At 47.4% G+C, this 11,183-nt stretch overlaps 1 long non-coding RNA gene across 1 annotated transcript; it reads left to right on the top strand.

Moving 5' to 3' along the window:
* The first annotated feature begins 266 nt into the window (after positions 1 to 266).
* Positions 267 to 1,765, top strand: LOC125432734. The gene is made up of 3 exons (XR_007244545.1): positions 267 to 328; positions 1,288 to 1,365; positions 1,720 to 1,765. It is a non-coding gene; the product is annotated as an uncharacterized LOC125432734 (long non-coding RNA).
* The last annotated feature ends 9,418 nt before the right edge of the window (positions 1,766 to 11,183 follow it).

Raw genomic sequence — 11,183 nt, 5'->3', positions numbered from 1 at the left:
ATGGGGCACTCCAGTCTCTGCACGCTTCACTTCTGGGTCGGTTTAAATGTGGTCCCCGCTCATGTCCTATTTCGCGGTAATGTGCGGAGGTGTGGGGGGGGGGGCGCAATGCTTGCATTCCCGCTGTCGCTGTTGTTGTACAGTGCTTTGGACTTCAGGGTGAATCCTCAATTGTCCCCTCCGGCTCACACCTCTTTGCTCCAGCACGTTTCTGCCGCGCAGCTTCACTGGACTTTTACGCTTTTTTACAGCCAACTTACGCCCACCTCTGAAATCAGCAATTCTCCGGAGGACGATGCCACGCAGATCCCTATGTCACAGATGAGTGGTGAGTTCATTGGCTGTTTAACCTGCTGGTGTAAGGCCATGCTTTGTGGGGTTCCCACGACATCCCTCCATCACAGTGCGCCAAAAGTGGGGACGGGTTAAGGAACACAGGTGCTCATGATGGAATTTCCCCCCAAAAAACAGTGCACTTTCAATGGTTTCCTGCCAGGAGAACGATGCAGGGAGCAATGGTCCCTCACGGGCTTGGCGGGCAGGTGCCTCCTCAACACACTCTGCGCCACGCAGCGTTACCCTTCAATGTGTGCCAGGGGATGTGGGCAGGTGGACCAGCCACAAAGTGCAGAAGTGGAACTTTGCCTGTGCATCACTGTGCGCGCTTGCTGTGAGCAGAGGAGATGGACAGAGGAGTTTCACATCATCATGTTCCCCGTAGCTTCAGCCTTGCTCTGCTAGCACAGAGAGGTGTTTGCTTTTTGCCACATTTGCATGCTGCACAGACATGCCAGTTTTGGGTGGGGGGAGGGGGGGAAGATTTGATTTGCTGACCTGTGTGAAAACCGGATCAATTTTTCCTGAAAATGCTGGTGTGGGAGCATTGTTTGAAACAGCGGTCTTGAAACTCTGGCCAAACATATGTTCATACAGTACGGTTCAAGGGAGCGTGGCCACCTTGCAAAGCTTGCTGGTGCTTTTCTGCCTGCCGTGGTGTACATGAGCATCTGGATGGCCGTGGCTTGAAGACCCATGGTTTACTGCCAACACGGGCAGTGGGTCACGTCTTATTTTCCAGAAAGCATGTGAGGCCACCACAATCAGATGCCTCTTAGCCATTGGATGTTAGTGCTGCGTGTCTGCGCCCTGCCAGGGTGGTGTACATCGGAACGATTGTGCGGCCAAATACCCTGCAGCAGGCAGCACTCACAGCACAATGCGTTAGTGCTTTTCCAAAAGGGAGACAAGTGATGAGTGCGCCCTCATGTTCTTTCTCCTTCATGGCAGCTCTCTTTGCAGACACCTCTGGTGACATGAATGATGTCCTTGACCATCCTATTGCTGGGAGTTCTGGTGCCAATGAAGGTGCATTGAAAAACAAACCCCCACCCCACCTCAGCGATTTTTGTGATAGGCACTCTGAGAACATCGGACACCCACTCCATTGCATGCCCAGAAAAGACCCTATCCCGCAAAACTGAGCTGCTCATTACTCGTGTCCGTTGAGCTCTCACTGCTTGAGTCTCAATGTGAATGCTAGGGGTTCTGATTCAGCTTCTCTGCAAACCCAGGGATACCTATGCAGATCTGCTCATGTGCTCAACAAGAAAGTGTGTCTCCCTCCATGCGAGCATAGGGTAGATGACAGTTCATTCATAAAATTCCTTCTATAACCTGGCTATTCTTTTTGCTTCTTTGCACAACAATGTCCTCTTACAGGCTCCACACCCATGCCCATGATGGAACTGACTTCACCAGAGCGGAGAACGATTGCTGACAGGCGACGTGTGCGACGTGTTGGAGTGCTCGCTGACTTTGCAAAGGCCATGGTGGAGCAGGGAGAGGCCGAGGCGATGGAGAGGAGGCGCTTCGAGGATAGGCGGGAAAGGGAGGTGGAGTCATTCATGCAGAGCCGCTAAGCCAGAGCAAAACAGCTGAAGCTGTCATCGGCTGAGGCTGGCCACTCGACAGGGGAATGACATAATGTCTGGCAGACCCTTGTGACGGCTTTGCTGCAGCGCATGGGATCCTCGAGGCGGCAGGGGTGCTGGGGGTTCATTGAAGCCTCTGCTCCTGAGGTCGATCACACACCTTGCGCTCGCTCCCAGCGCTTTCAGCAGTGCCTGCCCACTTGTGCAATTGCTGGCCCAGCTGCCAAAATCTCTGGCGGAGATGCGCAGAGGTGACTTTTACTCCCATCTCTGGCCGAGGACACCAAGTTGGAGTCCTGTGTGGTGGGTGTTTTCACGGTGCCCCTCCCATCACAGGTGGAGGACCTCATGATGGTTGGGGAGCACTCCTCTGAGCTGTCGCGCGCACTCAGGTGGCTTGCCAAGAATCACAGCCAATGCACAAGCGCGTGAGGAAGCCCAAAGCCAGAATGGACCTATGAGGACCCATTCCCCCCCCCCTTTATTTCTCTGTTTTCCTCCACCACGCCCAAGCCCCCCCCCCCCCCCCGCTTTTACATAGGGTTAGCGATGTGCGTTTACGCATCAGAGTTAAATTTGTTTTATATTTTATAAAACGTTACACATGCCTGTCCTCTCTGGTCGGTTGCCAGGAGAGGATGGTCATGGCAAGGCAACAATCCTCTGCTTTGCAGAGATGTAACCAGCAAGCGATAATAAACCATGTGCCTGAGCATTTGTGAAAATTACCATTGCCTTTATTGTGTGAGTTAAGCAATGCATGAAAAATTAAGACAACTGAAGGGTGAGGGAGATGGGTTAGGAAAGTTTGGTGCTTGTTTCGCTGGATCCCGCACCATGTGGTTTGCCGGCCTTCTCTCAAGCAGCTCCCCTCTGCTTATGCTTTCCAGGAGCTCTCTGGCCCCCTTCCTCCTGTTCATCCACTTCTCAACCACTGCCAGCCTGCGCTCCAGATCCTTGTCTGAAGTGTGTGGAAGATAAAACACAGTGAAAACTTTAGATGAGGCAAGGCACGGGGTCTGGTTTCTGTGGCTTGTGTCCACATTTCCCCCTCCCCCCCTTCATAGCTTGGCAGTACCGCCAACCAGCCCGCTCCATGCAGATCATTCTGCTGCCGCAAGCCGCTTATGCCCCCCCCCCACCGGTTTTCTAAACTCACAGTTTGCATCCAGTGATGGCTCTGTCTGAGTGCCAACTGCACGTGTCGTGGTTTCTGATGCAGAGCGCCCTGCCGTGGTCAGAGCCCCCTCTGGGTTCCCAGACATTCCTGGCAAACATGGAGAGATTGCAGAGCCAGTTAGCATTGGAAGATGATGGACACAACTCTCAGTAACATGGGCAACGTTGGAATCCCGTGACACGACCGTTCCCCCAGAACATGGCGCTCTGGGTGACAAGTAGGCTTACCCTCATCTTCACTGCACTGCAGCTGGGTGGCCTCCTCGCTCCTCTCCTCCTTGGTTTTGGTGGTGGGCGAAGCTGCTCCTGAAGGGAATAGGGGGATGCATGGCTTTAAGCTCCAGATTGCCACATACATCTAACATTTAAAATTGCGCTCTCTCACACCTTAAACAGTGCTCCAGCTGTCAGTGTGTACAGCGAAAATGCACTTTCAAACACCTGCCAAAGTTGTTTGGAAATGCAATGCATGCTGCGTGTGTGCGGGAGGGGCAGTTGTTGGCCACTGAATTTCCGCAACCTCTCCCTGTCCCACCCTCATTGAACTGCAGGCCAGCATGTTGGCCTGCCTACAGCCAAGGGTAAGCGTTGCAAACTCCATGCAAGGTCCCCAATTTCTGTCTTAACTTTCTTAAGTTTCTTAAGTTCTTCTTAAGTTTGTTAAGTTAGGGTTAGACGCCCATCATCAACTTTCTCAATTGCATGGCAACCTCAACACTGGAAGGGGGGGGCGGGACTATGGCGCGCTCTTCAATGTGTCTGCTTTTGGTTAAAATGTCTAACGTTTATGCACGTTGATGAAAAACCTTTGCCGCAATGCAAGCAACAGGAGAGGCAGAGGCACCTGACACCCTCACGTGACAATGCGCTCCCACCAGGATTTCAATGCGCTTTGCAGCTAGACTATAAAGCCTGAAAGAGAGTATGCATGTGAGGGAGGGGAGTGAAACGGTGCTCACATGCCGGCTTCCATTTGCATGAGTAGAGAAGCAGTAAGGGAAGAGCAGAAAGAGTGTGGCCTCCGGGCCCCCTTCCTCTCCTGCAGCATGCTCAAAGTGCATCACATTCCCCTCTCACTTGCCCACCCTCAGAAGACTTCACTTGGCGTGGTTGGGTCAGATAAAGCTATTAAAGGCTGGGGGTGGCCAAAGTAAACCCAGCAAGTCTCTTTGGGCTTGTGCATGAAAACCTGAATTCAAAAGGTAAGGCTTCACATCACCAGCTGCACACGTGGGGGGGGGGGGTTGCACCACGCCCCTAGAGTGCGCTCGCTCTGGCTGCTAACCTCCAAAGCCACCGCTGCAGAAAATTAATTGCTAGCGACAATTTTCTCGTGCACACAATCATTCCTCAAAGCTTTGTGCTCCAGCAGACCCATTGCTGCAGAGTGCTCTGCAAAACTAATGTGAAAGTCACACTCCTTCAAGCTAACCTCACAATCTCACTGCACATGCCACTATAATATAATATAATATAATATAATATAATATAATATAATATAATATAATATAATATAATATAATATAATATAATATAATATAATATAATATAATATAATATAATATAATATAATATAATATAATATAATATAATATAATATAATATAATATAATATTATTGATTGTTGTTTTAATGGGGTTTTTATTGTAACTATTGTTTTATTGTGTTGTTCACCGCCCAGAGCCCTTCGGGGGAGGGGCGGTATATAAAACTAATTATAAATAAATAAATAAATAAAATCTTTGACATTGCATTTATCTTAAAGCTGAAAATGTCCCTGAAACGAAGTTTCATGATGAGTGCAGGTGCAAGATTGGTTGGTTCACAGTGGTGTTCAGATTAAAGCTAGCAGGTGCATTTGTACCCAGAAACTGGTTTGTCTCTGCAAGAGCATGATGTGGAAAATTTCCAAACTCACCCCTCTTCATTTCCGATCGCGTTTAAGCTCGGGACCAATACTCAGCTCTTCAGCCAAGCCTCCCCGCAGATAAGGGAGTAGTGCTTTGAAAGCCTCCCAGCCACACTTGGTTCTCCACTGCAAGGCCGCTCTCACCTTTTTTAAAGAAATCTTTTGAGTGCTTTCCATTTGTTCTGTATCTGAGAGTTGGGCTCCTGAGTTGTGTCCTCTCCTTGCCATGGCCTTGCTGGAGGCCAGAGTAGATTTTCACTGTTGGGAGCCTTACCGCCTTCCCCTTACCTCAGGTTTTGACGCCACCCCCCCTGCTGATGATCGGCCTCGTATCATCGCCTCTCCACTCTCCTTCTTTCAGACCAGTTCACACCTTCGGAGAGGCGACGACATAGCGACTCATTAATCAGTGCCTGCCACTGTTACTGAGGGTGATAGAAGTGGCGAAGAGGGGATGGGCCAACAAGCCCGCACAGGCGCCTTTGAAGGGCAGCCTAGTGAGCTAACGGGAAAACGAGGTGACGTTGCATGGATAACCCTGGAACTTCCTGTCCGTCATGCCTCCAGCGCACAAGCTGTGAAACTGCTGTTAGAGTGCTCCCAGCAAACAAGCATCCATGCGTGACGCAACAGGAATGCAGGCAGTGGCCTCTGAACTTCCAGTGCACAGCCTTTACTTAAGGCCTCAAATTTCCCAGACATAACTATTAATAATACAATTTCCCGCCCGCGTTTATAGGTCAGGGCTGTCATGATCCCATTGCGGAGCTTGGGCAGGGAGCATGGAATTCCAGGAGAGATCCCCCCCCCGCACAAACCAACGCATCTCTTTTTCATGGCTCCCAAAGGTTGCACCGTGCCCCCACTACACAACTCATGAGGCATTTCTTTTAATAATTGAAAGGGTGTTCACCTGGATGCTCTCTCCCAGTGTGAATGGAGAGGGAGGGAGATGTGTGGTAGAATTGAGAGAGCGCAGGCATGTATGTTTGATTTATCAATAAAAAAACTTTATTATGGCAAAACGAAGACACATTGTGCACATTAGCGCACACACCAATGGGACAAGACATGAACGGATGCCCATGCACCGAGGAGACTACTGCTGCACAGGGCGGTTGCAGTAGAGGTAGGTGGCCAGGGCATTCCTCACCACCTTCCCCCTTGTCAGATGCTGATCCTCAGAGTAGGACCCCTCACCCTGGTCAATTATGATGGGCTGCTGCTCCTCCATCTGAGTTAGCAGGGGGCCAGTCCGCCATTCACTCTCCGGAGAGTCATGACCTTCCGCCGGTGCGATAGGTTGTGGAGAACAAGCACAGAAGTGGCAAACTAGGAATTAACCCTCTCCACCACTTATGGGCATCTTGTGCCACAGGCACTTCCACCTCCCCTTTAATCGCCCAAAGGGCACGCGCCTCCACAACACATCTTGGCTCGCTGCCTATTCATTCTTCTGTTGTAGAGGTGCTCTCTTCATCGCGTTGCGTGGATGAAGGAATGGCTTTTACAAAGCTTTCACCTTCGCGATGGGGAATGCGCCATCCGGCCAAAATCAGCGTTGGGACAAAGCCACTGCCGTGAATGGACATTACAGGGTTAACTTCGGGAAGAAGGCACCCTGTCCATGGCTCATGCGTGGAAATGGCAACCTCTGGAAAAATGTAAAAGTGCGTCGTGGCTTCTGCCGGGGTGACCAATGTCCACCTCAAAGAAGCGTCCTTTGTCATCACAAACAGCCATAAGAACAATGGAGGCCACCCTCTTCCTGTTGATGTAGTCCGCAGGGGCGTCTGATGGGTTTAGAATCTGAATGTGGCACCCATCAATTGCTCCGACGCACTGTGGGAAGCCAAGGTTGGCAAATCCACTCCTAACCAGGAAGCAATACCTCGGTCCCTTGGTAACGCGAGAACTCGAGGCTACGAGATAAAATGGCGATGAGATCACATCTCAATCAACGCGAGATGTATCGAGCTAACGGCGGCCAATCAGGGTTGTCATCTCACTTCCACGCCACGCTCTTCACGCGGATGACAATCCAGGCAACGCCCTCATCGGGTGACGCAAGGCACGCTTAGCCCACTCTACCGGCCTCTCGACTGCGCCAGCCAGCCAATCAGATTCGCCAGCTTGCTAAACCGCAAGATTCTGAGGTGATGCAAAACACGGGAGTTCGCGGCCAAGCGGAAGATGCGTGACTACAGGGCCATGTGCGAATGCCATCGAGCGACGAAACTACATTAAAAAGGCAAGGAATCAATGCGGTTCGCTTTTATTCTGGAATAAAAAGTGTGTGCGAAAACGCCCAATGTTTATGTAACAGCACTGGCAACAGCAGTAACTGCTGCTTGGCCCCTTCCACACATGCAGAATAATGCACTTTCAATCCACTTTCAGTGAACTTTGAAGCTGTGCGGAATAGCAAAATCCACTTGCAAACAATTGTGAAAGTGGATTGAAAGTGCATTATTCTGCATGTGCAGAAGGGGCCCTTGACAGACTAATGATTGGGGACAGCCCAATGATTGGGGACAGCCTAATGTTTAAGAATATATATCAATCAGAATTGCGGTAGTTGAGCTGGCAGGTTTCTTTCGGCTGGATTTGGCCAGTTTCTAGCCTAACTTGTTAGGAATGTTTTGTGAAGACAGCTCTGGAAAACAGATAATTCTTGCCAGACTTTCAGCTTTGTGACTGGTTTCTGTAAAATATGAAATATTTCTTCTCTATCGAGCCCATGAATCCTGCAGTTTACTAGTGTTTAAAATCTCTGTTAGCTCTTGACATACTTGGCCTTTCCTTAAAGTGCACAACAAACACTATACAGAGGCACCATAATTAATTCTGAAGCTTGGTTTCACATACCACCCAGGGTCCAGCAGACCAGCAAAAGGGATGCAACTTAATATCCCATTAACTTCAGTGGGAGAGTAAAATTCATAATTATATATCTCCCACTGAAATCAGTGAGACTTTAAAGCAGGTAGGTGACATTACTGCAGAATCCATGCTGTTATATATTTGTGCTTTGATTTAGCAAATCAACTTGGCATTAAAATAGTGAGTGTTAAAACCAGTCTGGTTTTGATAAACCATTCCTCCCCCCCCCCCTTTTTAACTTCTAAACTTTCCTGCTCAGTTAGTAATGTCTAATCCCCAAGTAACTGTCTATCAGCCATCGGGGTGACAAGATTAAACCCTAGGTAGAGAATACATTAACCTTCTGCTCAGCATGAGAAATCAGCCATCACTGTACTTCTTTTACAAATGTTCCGCTGTGTTTGCTCAGGTAGTTTGTGCAATCTAGATTTCATGTAGAAAGCACTGCAGGTGATCAGATGAAAAATAGGAGTTTCATTTAATGTTGCTCAAATGCTAGGGGTGACTCATAAATAAGTTATTGTGTGTTTCAAAGAAAAGTTCATCAGCAGGTTGCTCTTCTAAACTTCTGTCCAGATGGCTGTTATAGCCTGCTGCTATCAGAAGTAAAATGACAATTTTGAAGTGAATAAGAGAAATTAAGGGCAAACTAAAGCAGGGATCACCCCCCCCCCCCATGTGATAGTCCACATGGCTATTCCTTAGGAGCATCTATATCCACAACTGGTTCTTATTAGAGAGTGCACAACTAAAAGAGATACATGAGCCAAATGGTCTTTGCTTGCAGCTAACAGGGTTGAACCAGGCCTTTCCATATTACATCACTAGGCCACACCCTTAAGCACTGCCGTTGATATAATATCATCCATCCCACACTCCACTTAGTCGTTATGTCCTCCTCCTGTGAGATACCCAGGCCTCCCACTGTATCCACTGCAGTTGCCAACTGTAACTTGGAAATTCCTGAAGACATAAGGGCAAAATTTGGGGAGGGCGGAGTTTGGAAAGGTTGCTTAGCAGGGCAATGATGCCACAGAATCCACCCTTCAAAGGATAACTGATGAAGTTAGGATAACTGATGAAGGATAACTGATGGATAACTTCCAGGATAACTGATGAAGATCTGGAGATAACTTGCAATTCCAGGAGAGCTCCAAGCCACGTCAGAGAAAGACATTAAAATAATTTTAAAGTTGTTTTATTCTTTATTGTATAATTTCAGGATACAGCAAAAGCAGAATTCCAGGAAGGTTACCTATCCCAAGTACATCTAAAGTCCTCTAGATGAAGATGTGCGACTAGAACTTGAAATTTTCCAGTGAAGCTGTCTTCTTATCATCTTTTCTTTGCAGCTGGTCATGGTTTGATCCAAACCAGTTTGTACCAGTCACTTTGCAGTCACAGCATATCCCACCTTGCCTACATGAGTTCACCATCCTAATATGTCTCCATCGTGGTTCATTTTTACCTCCACACATAAAGACTGGCAGCTCTAGCCAGGACAATAATTCCCAGGATCTTGTCTCAGTTGAGAGACATTGATGCATTTCAAGGACAAATTGCACCCTCCCAGCTGTGATTGAAATATTTATCTTGCTACAGCAAGTTGGCGACCACAACTTCTCAAATGGAAGTCAGCAAATCTGCCAAAGGTTAACTTGTGTGAGTTATGTAATAGTATCACCAAGATCACACGCAAGTTTCTAGATTTTATCCATGAACTAGAAAACGACAAGTTCCAATTTTTCCAGGTCATGGCAGGAAGTGTCACGTTATTAGGCACTGTGTGCCTCCAGCTGCTGATCCATGGTACTCTGCTAGGTCTAGGTCGGCCAGTAAACGGTGCTCTGATCTTTGCTGCCACATCCTTTGTACAAAGTGGAAGATGTTGGGTCCAGTCCAGCATCCTGCTACTGGCTGCCCTCTGCTCCAGGGGGTTTCATTCAAACCTTACCTGAAACACCACTGATCCTCACAGCTTGACTGGGACTGACCATTTGACAGGGGGCAGAATTTTGGCAATAGAGCAGCTGAGTATTTCTTCCATACATCAACAGACCTTAAGCAAATATACTGTTTTACTCACTGACATTAGCCACCCTTCATTTTTAAAAAGAGATGTAGTGTTTGGGGAAATCTCTTATCGGCAGCAAGATTGCTAGCATTCTTGCCTGTTAAGGAGAATTTACATTCTGATGGCCACAGTAATAGATATACTGAATAATAAATAATCTGCAAAACTTTCAGATCAGCAAGCAGTCTAGCATGCATTCATTAAACAGAACAGCTTCCCTATTTCCATTCATTGTACATTTTCCTGTTTGAAAATGCTGGACACAACAAAGGATTGTTGTGAGGGTGAAGTGGGTGAAAAGGACTGGGTATACTGGGTATACTGTCCTAAGTTCTAGAAATAAAGGTGAGATGAACATGTAATATGTAAATCTGGATGATTTAGTTTGTTTTCTCATCACATTTGACTAGTACAGAAGATGAGCAATAGTTTTAAAGATCACTGAAGTAGTGTGAAAAGACATCATTGGCCCTGATGTATTCATTCATTTCTGTCTCAGTGACTAAGACCCATGTAAAAATATCGTTCAAAAGAGCTATGGTATTCATACACACATTGCACCCATGTGGAACAGTATCATGGAGAAGAAGCTCACACAGACTATAATGTGTATAGGAAAGGTATGTATGAATTCTATGTTACAGAAGTTTGGTGGCATTGGAACCCATCATACTCTGTGCCTGTTCAAATGTGTTGCTTCCTCCTCATGATGTCTCAAAGTGACTCAAAGGGAACAAGCAGTTATCTGAAACTTGGGGCATTTTAAGTTGTCACAGAGTTAAATCTTGTCACCAACAGGGTCTCAAATTAATTAATTATCTTATTATATGCACATTAAAAATGGCACCTACGCCATTTTAGTCCCTGTAGTGCATTTTAGTATTTAAGTCTTAGTATATTTTTATCCCAAAGATTTATATTTTATTTCTCCAAAGACCTTAGGATATCACAGATGTTTCTCCCTTGCCCATTTTTTCCTCAAAATTACTGTGAGGTAAATCAGTCTGACAGAATGTGGCTGGCCAAAGGTCACCCAGTGAGTTTCATGGTACAGAACTGAACTCAGATCTCCCAGTCACTGGTTCAGCCTTTGAACCACTGCACCACACTTGCTCTGCACCACACTTGCTCACTCATAGGCTAAAATACCGTGGGTTTTTCCAAGACTCATATGGGAAGAGGTCTTCGATATGGGAAGGGAAGTCTG

The sequence above is a fragment of the Sphaerodactylus townsendi genome, linkage group LG05 (genome assembly GCF_021028975.2).
Source record: "Sphaerodactylus townsendi isolate TG3544 linkage group LG05, MPM_Stown_v2.3, whole genome shotgun sequence".
Classification (NCBI taxonomy): Eukaryota; Metazoa; Chordata; class Lepidosauria; order Squamata; family Sphaerodactylidae; genus Sphaerodactylus; species Sphaerodactylus townsendi.
Note: the sequence above shows the minus strand (reverse complement) of the source record. Positions and strands in the feature narration are given on the sequence as shown.